At 47.8% G+C, this 7683-nt stretch overlaps 1 pseudogene; it reads left to right on the top strand.

Moving 5' to 3' along the window:
* Positions 1-2812: 2812 nt before the first annotated feature.
* Positions 2813-3922, top strand: LOC111545081 (annotated as a pseudogene).
* The last annotated feature ends 3761 nt before the right edge of the window (positions 3923-7683 follow it).

Genomic DNA, 7683 nt, shown 5'->3' with positions numbered 1-7683 from the left:
TGCCCAGGCTGGAGTACAGTGGAGTGATCTCGGCTCACTGCAACCTCCACCTCCTAGGTTCAAGGAATTCTCCTGGCTCAGGGTCCCAAGTAGCTGGGACTACAGGCGCATGCCACCATGCTGGCTTATTTTTGTATTTTTAATAGAAACGGGGTTTCACTATGCTGACCAGGCTGGTCTTGATCTCCTGGCCTCGTGATCTGCCCGCCTTGGCCTCCCAAAGTGCTGGGATTACAGGCATAAGCCACTGCACCCAACCTAGATTTCAGAATTTTAAAATGTGAATTTGATATAGCACTTTGTTTATTGCAAAATGTTTATCATTTTAAAAAATATTTTTACACTTGTCTCTTCTATTGGAGTCTAAACTGATTAGCAAGGTCTGATTTATCTTTGTATATAAGTAAACTCCATGAGGGCAGAGATTTTTTTGGTTTATGTTGTTCACTGCCACTTTCCCAATACCTTAAATTGTGCTTGGCCCATAGTAAATACTTAGTAAATATTTGTCGAATGAATGTGTCATACTCTCTAACATCAAGCCTTCCATGCTGCAAGTCTTTAGTATGCATTGTTGAGCATACAAATGTTGGAGTTTTTTTGTGCAAATACATTCTCCATCCCACAAAAGGCATGTGGTGACCTTGTTTGAAAAAACAACAGCAACAACAAAAACCCTGTTACTTTGGGATTGAGAACATAGACCAATTTTTCAGAACTAAAATATCTTGAAGCTTTATGGTTTCAATTATCTAAGGGTGATGAAAAGTTTTGGTCATAATTCAGTATCAGTACATCCATGTCAGATACGGCATCATGAACTTTTATTACTTCATATATGGACTACCCTTTAAGAAATAATAATAGAGACCTGGCACAGTGGCTCACGCCTGTAATCCCAGCACTTTGAGAGGCTGAGGTGGGTGGATCACCTGGGGTCAGGAGTTGGAGACAAGCCTGGCCAACATGGCAAAACCTGTCTCTACTAAAAGTACAAAACTTAGCCAGGTGTGGTGGTGGGTGCCTGTAATCTCAGCTACTTGGGAGGCTGAGGCAGGGAGAATTCCTCGAACCCAGGAGTCGCAGGTTGCAGTGAGCCAAGATTGTGCCACTGTACTCCGGTCTGGGTGACAGATCGAGACTCTGTCTCAAAAAAAGGAAACAAAAGAAATAATAATAGCAGAACTTTATTTAAAGGAGATTTTGAGGCTTACTATGGATGATTATTTTCATTTTGGCAACATATACCGAGTTAAGGCTGGGCGCCGTGCCTCACGCCTATAATCCCAGCACTGTGAGAGACTGAGGCAGGCAAATCACCTGAGGTCAGGAGTTCGAGACCAGCCTGGCCAACACGGTGAAACTGTCTCTACTAAAAATACAAAAAATTAGCTGGGTGTGGTGGCACAAGCCTGTAATCCCAGCTACTTGGGAGACTGAGACAGGAGAATCCTTTCAACCCAGGAGGTGTAAATTGAGCCGAGGTCATGCTATTGCACTGTAGCCTGGGTGACAGTGAGACTCTGTCTTAAAAATATATAGATAGATAGATATAATAATATTACATATTTATATACATATTATATGTATCTATATATTATATGTATCTATATACATAGATATACATATTAACAAATATATACATATATGTATATTTAATATACATATTATATATATTATTAACGAGGTTTTTACGATATCCTATTTGAAGAGAAGAAATGGCAAAATTGATCTGAAAATCTAAACTCCTGGAACAGTAATTCTTGGGTTGAAAAGTAGAGCTCGGCAGGGCGCTGTAGCTCACACCTGTAATCCCAGCACTTTGGGAGGCCGAGGTGGGTGGATCACCTGAGCTCTCGAGTTCGAGACCAGCCTGACCAACATTGGAGAAACCCCCCCGCCCGCTCTACTAGAAATACAAAATTAGCTGAGCATGGTGGCGTGCGCCTGTAATCCCAGCCACTCGGGAGTCTGAGGCAGGAGAATCGCTTGAACCCAGGAGGCAGAAGTTGTGGTGAGCCGAGATCGCGCCATTGCACTCCAGCCTGGGCAACAAGAGCGAAACTCCCTCTTTTTTCTTTCCTTTTTTTTGGAGATGGAGTCTCACTCTCTCGCCCAGGCTGGAGTGCAGTGGCGTGATCTCAGCTCACCGCAAGCTCCGCCTCCCGGATTCACGCCATTCCCTTGCCTTGGCCTCCCCAGTAGCTGGGACTACAGCGCCCACTACGGCGCCCTGCTAATTTTTTTGTATGTTTAGTACAGACGGGGTTTCACCGTGTTATCCAGGTTAGTCTCAGTCTCCTGACCTCGTGATCCGCCCGCCTCGGCCTCTGAAAGTGCCGGGATTACAGGAATGAGCTCATGTAATTATTAAATGAAATTCAAGCAAGTTATATGTATTTCACCTTCTATTTTAAAAGAGCTGTAATTCCAGATAGCAAAATATATGTTTTGGTTATGGGATACTTTTGTTTTGAGATGGGGCTGGCTGTGTTGCCCAGGCTAGCCTCAAACTCCTGAGCTCAAGCAATCCTTCCACTTCAGCCTCTTGAGTATCTGGGATTACGGAGACACAACACCACATCAGGCTGGGATCTTTCATTCTTACATTTCTTTCATGATGGGTTACATGAAATAGTTAACACTATTCAAAATGTGGTGAAATGTCATAAGGTTTCATTGTGTTGTTAGCTACTTAGCTAACAACAACAACAAAAGATTTATATAAGCCCTAGATTCTAAAAGTTGTGACTATAGCAGATATATTTTTCTGTTACGACATTAATGTACTGCTTCTCCGAGAAAACACCAAATGGCGGATGACGCCCGCACAGCGGGCGGGGGCGGGCGGGGGCGGGCGGGGGAGGGCGGAGGAGGCGCCAGAGGCCCCGGGGGCCCTGGGAAGGGAAACCGCTGTGGCTTCCGCGGAGGGATTCGGCAGTGGCATCGGTATCCGGCCGTGGCATCGGGATCCGGCCGTGGCATCCGGATCCGGCCGTGGCATCCGGATCCGGGTCACGGCTGTGGATGGGGCCCAGGCCGGGGTCGCGGCCGTGGATGGGGCCCAGGCCGGGGTGGCGGCCATGGATGGGGCCCAGGCCGGGGTGGCGGCCGTGGATGGGGCCGTGGCCAAGACCGCGGAGCTCGCGGAGGCAAGGCGGAGGATAAGGAGCGGATGCCCGTCACCACACTGGGCCCCCTGGCCAAGGACATGAAGATCAGGTCCTTGGAGGAGGAGATCTATCTCTTCTTCCTGCCCATCAAGGAATCTGAGATCATTGACTTTCTCCTGGGGGCCTCTCAAGGACGAGGTTTTGAAGATTACGCCCGCGCAGAAGCAGTAGATCCGCCCAGGCCGGCCAGCGCATCAGGGACTACAACGGCCACGTTGGTCTGGTTGTTAAGTGCTCCAAGGAGGTGGCCGCCGCCATCCGCGGAGCCATCATCCTGGCCAAGCTCTCCATTGTCTCCGTGCGCAGAGGCTACCGGGGGAACAAGATCGGTAAGCTGCACGCCATCCCTTGCAAGGTGACAGGCCGATGCAGCTCTGTGCTGCTGCGTCTCATCCCCTCGCCCAGGGGGCACTGGCATCATCTCAGAGCCTGTGCCCAAGAAGCTGCTCATGATGGCTGGTATCTATGACTGCTACACCTCAGTCAGAGGCTGCACTGCCACTCTGGGCAACTTTGCCAAGGCCACCTTGAATGCCATCTCTAAGACCTATAGCTACCTGACCCCCGACCATCTGGAAGGAGACTGTATTCACCAGGTGTCCCTATCAGGAATTCACTGACCACCTCCCCAAGATCCACACCAGAGTCTCCGTGCAGAGGACTCAGGCTCCAGCTGTGACTACAACAAAGGGTTTTTATACAAGAAAAATAAAGTGAATTAAGCCTGTTCCTGTCAAAAAAAAAAAAAAGGCATGAATGTACTGGGTATGATTTGAACTGGATTTGTTTCAAGCCTACAAGTCTCTCTCTCTGATAAGTGCCATCAAAAAACACTGGGTGGCTGGGCGCGGTGGCTCACGCCTGTAATCCCAGCACTTTGGGAGGCCGAGGCGGGCGGATCACGAGGTCAGGAGATCGAGACCAGCCTGGCTAACACGGTGAAACCACGTCTTGACTAAAAATACAAAAAATTAGCTGGGCGGGGTGGCAGGCGCCTGTAGTCCCAGCTACTCCAGAGGGTGAGGCAGGAGAATAACGTGAACCCGGGAGGCGGAGCTTGCAGTGAGCCGAGATCCACTGCACTCCAGCCTGGGCAACAGAGTGAGACTCCGTCTCAAAAACAAAACGGTGAAATAATGTTTACTTAATTTACTCAACACATATTTATACCCCAAAAGGAGTCTTGTGGAGAACAGAGATGGATGTGTACTGTGGGTCCTTGCCTGCCCCTTGAGAGGCAGCATATAAATGTCATTCATGTTAACTCTTATGTGTGGAAAAGTACCCAAGCTGCTCTTAGCTTTTTCCCTCCTCCTCCTCCTTCTTCCTCTTCCTCCTCCTCCTCCTCCTTCCCCTCCCTCCCTCCCTTCCTTGCTCCCTCCCTCCCTCCTCTCCCACTCTCCCTCTCTCCCTCCCTCCCTCCATTCCCTCCTTCCTTCCTGGCTAATCAAGTGAAGCAGTGGGAGTGGAGAAGGAACTGAGAAGTCTATAACTGGTTGTGATCAATTAGTTGTAAACACCACTGCACTCAGACCAGCCCTTAGTTTTCTCTAATGTCTCATTTTAAAGCTTTTGTTTAGGAATGTATCTAAATCTTTTTTTTTTTTTTTCTTGTTTTTGAGACAGTCTTGCCCTTGTCGCCCAGGCTGGAGTGCAGTGGCACAATCCCAGCTCACTGCAGCCTCTGCCTCCTGGGTTCAAGCGATTCTCCTGCCTCAGCCGCCAGAGTACCTGAGATTGTAGGCGCCCACCACCACACCTGGCTAATTTTTGTATTTTTAGTAGAGATGGGGTTTCTCCATGTTGGCCAGGCTGGTCTTGAACTCCTGACTTCAAGTGATCCGCCCACTTCGGCCTCCCAAAATGTTGAGATTACAGGCATAAGCCAGCATGCCCAGCCAGGAACACCTTTCAGAATCTGATGAAACCACTTAACTTTCCTTAGAAAAAATACACACAAGGCCAGGGGTGGTGGTTCATGCCTGTAATCCCAGCACTTCGGGAGGCAGAGGTGGGTGGATCACTTGAGGTCAGGAGCTCTAGACCAGTCTGGCAAACATGGAGAAACCCCATCTGTACTAAAAATACAAAAATTAGCCAGGTGTGGTGGCGGGCGCCTACAATCCCAGGTACTCTGGAGGCTGAGGCAGGAGAATCACTTGAACCCCAGGAGGCAGAGGTTGCAGTGAGCCGAGATCGCGCCACTGCACTCCAGCTTAGATGACAGAGCGAGACCCTGTCTCAAAAAAGAAAAGAAAAAAACAAAAAACACACACAAATGCAAGCGCATCAAGTTCTGAATGTATGTTCAAAGGGTTATGATCTCTCTTAAAGTTTATCCATTACCCCCTAGCCATGGACCCTAGTTAAAACCCATTTCCTTAAACTAGTTACTCTAAAGAATATCTTATTTTAGAGGGGATACAATCATCAGATAGAAAGTTGAATTAGACAATTTTAAGACATTACTCAACCTAGAGATAGGTACGTTACTAAAGAGAATAAAAAAGCAGAAAGATTGACTACTTTTTTTGGGGGGGGGTGGTTGTTTGTTTTTGAGACAGAGTCTTGCTCTGTTGCCCAGCCTTGAGTGCAGTGACATGATCTCAGCTCACCTCAACCTCTGCCTCCTGGGTTCAAGCAATTCTCCTGCCTCAGCCACCTTGGGTAGCCGGGATTACAGGCGCCCACCACCACGCCTGGCTAATTTTTTTGTAGAGATAGGTTTCACTGTGTTGGCCAGGCTGGTCTCGAACTCCTGACCTCAGGTGTTTCACCCGCCTCGGCCTCCCAGCCTGGGATTTCAGGCATAAACCACTGCACCCAGCCCAATAAATAACTTTTAGCAATCTTCCCACACCTTAAAATTAACTCTAATTGCATTTTACTGTGGAAATTGTAGAGCATTTTCTAAATCTCTCTCTATAGACTAAAGGCCATAGAATGAAAATTATTTCACTAAAGGCCGTAGAATGAAAATTGTTTCACTAAATAAAATTTTGGTTATGGCTGGGTGCGGTGGTTCACTCCTGTAATCCCAGCACTTTGGGAGTCCGAGGCGGGCGGACCACAAGGTCTGGAGTTTGACATCAGCCTGGCCAATATGATGAAACCCTGTCTCTACTAAAAATACAATTAGCTGGGCATGGTGGCGGGCGCCTGTAGTGCCAGCCACTGGGGAGGCTGAGGCAGGAGAATCACTTGAGCCTGGGAGGCAGAGATTGCAGTGAGCTGAGATTGTGCCACTACACTCCAGCCTGGGTGACAGAGCAAGATTTCATCTCAAAAAAAATAAATAAATAAAAATTTAGTTAGCACTTTGTTTTCTCATGACACACATCTGTCATCTAAAAGTACAGTAGGCTGGGTGCAGTGGCTCACACCTATAATCCTAACACTTTGGGAGGCCAAAACGGGAGGATGGCTTGAAGCCAGGACCAGTCTGGGCAACATAGAAAGACCCCGTCACTACAAAAAAATTGAACAATTAGCTGAGAGTGGTGGCAGCACCTGTAGTCCCAGCAACTCTGAAGGCTGAGGAAGGGGGATGAACTGAGCCCAGGAGGTAGAGGCTGCAGTGTTCTGTTTTGTTTTTGTTTTGACACAGGGTCTTGCTCTGTCACCCAGGCTGGAGTGCAATGGCAATCTCGGCTCACTGCAGCATCCCACTCCTGGGTTCAAGCAATTCTCCCACCTCAGCCTCCCGAGTAGCTGGGATTACAGAGGTGCACCACCATGCCCAGCTAACTTTTGTATTTTTAATAGAGACGCCGTTTCACCATGTTGGCCAGGCTGGTCTCAAACTCCTGACCTCAGGTGATCCACCCACCTCCACCTCCCAAAGTACTTGCGTTACAGGCGCGAGCCACGGTGCTCGGCCGAGGAGGCTGCAGTGTTATGATCACACCACTGCATTCCAGCCTGGGCAACAGAGGGAGACCTTGTCTCCCAATAAATAAATAAAAGAGTAAGTCTTAGTTTACAGAGGGCTTAATTTAGTTAACTTTTACTTAAAATAGAATTTAACGTTCTTTTTTTACACCAATTCAGTCTGTTTTGAAAGTCAATTCCTAGAATTGACTTAAATATACTCAGTACTAAAGAAGTTCTAAGAATAACTTATATGGAAAGAGTTCTGCTTTGTAGCTGTCAAAATAGATTACAAATTAATGTATCGAGACGGGCGAATCACGAGGTGAGGAGATCGAGACCATCCTGGCTAACACGGTGAAACCCCGTCTCTACTAAAAAATACAAAAATACTAGCCGGGCGAGGTGGCGGGCGCCTGTAGTCCCAGCTACTCAGGAGGCTGAGGCAGGAGAATGGCGTCAACCCGGGAGGCGGAGCTTGCAGTGAGCTGAGATCCGGCCACTGCACTCCAGCCCAGGAGACACAGCAAGACTCCGTCTCAAAAAAAAAAAAGAAAAACAAATTAATGTATCCTTTATTGGACTTGTGCTACAGAAAAAAATTGATGTAAACCCTGTGTACATTTAATCAAAACATTAC

This window comes from Piliocolobus tephrosceles, chromosome 8, assembly GCF_002776525.5.
Source record: "Piliocolobus tephrosceles isolate RC106 chromosome 8, ASM277652v3, whole genome shotgun sequence".
In the NCBI taxonomy this organism is placed as follows: domain Eukaryota; kingdom Metazoa; phylum Chordata; class Mammalia; order Primates; family Cercopithecidae; genus Piliocolobus; species Piliocolobus tephrosceles.
Note: the sequence above shows the minus strand (reverse complement) of the source record. Positions and strands in the feature narration are given on the sequence as shown.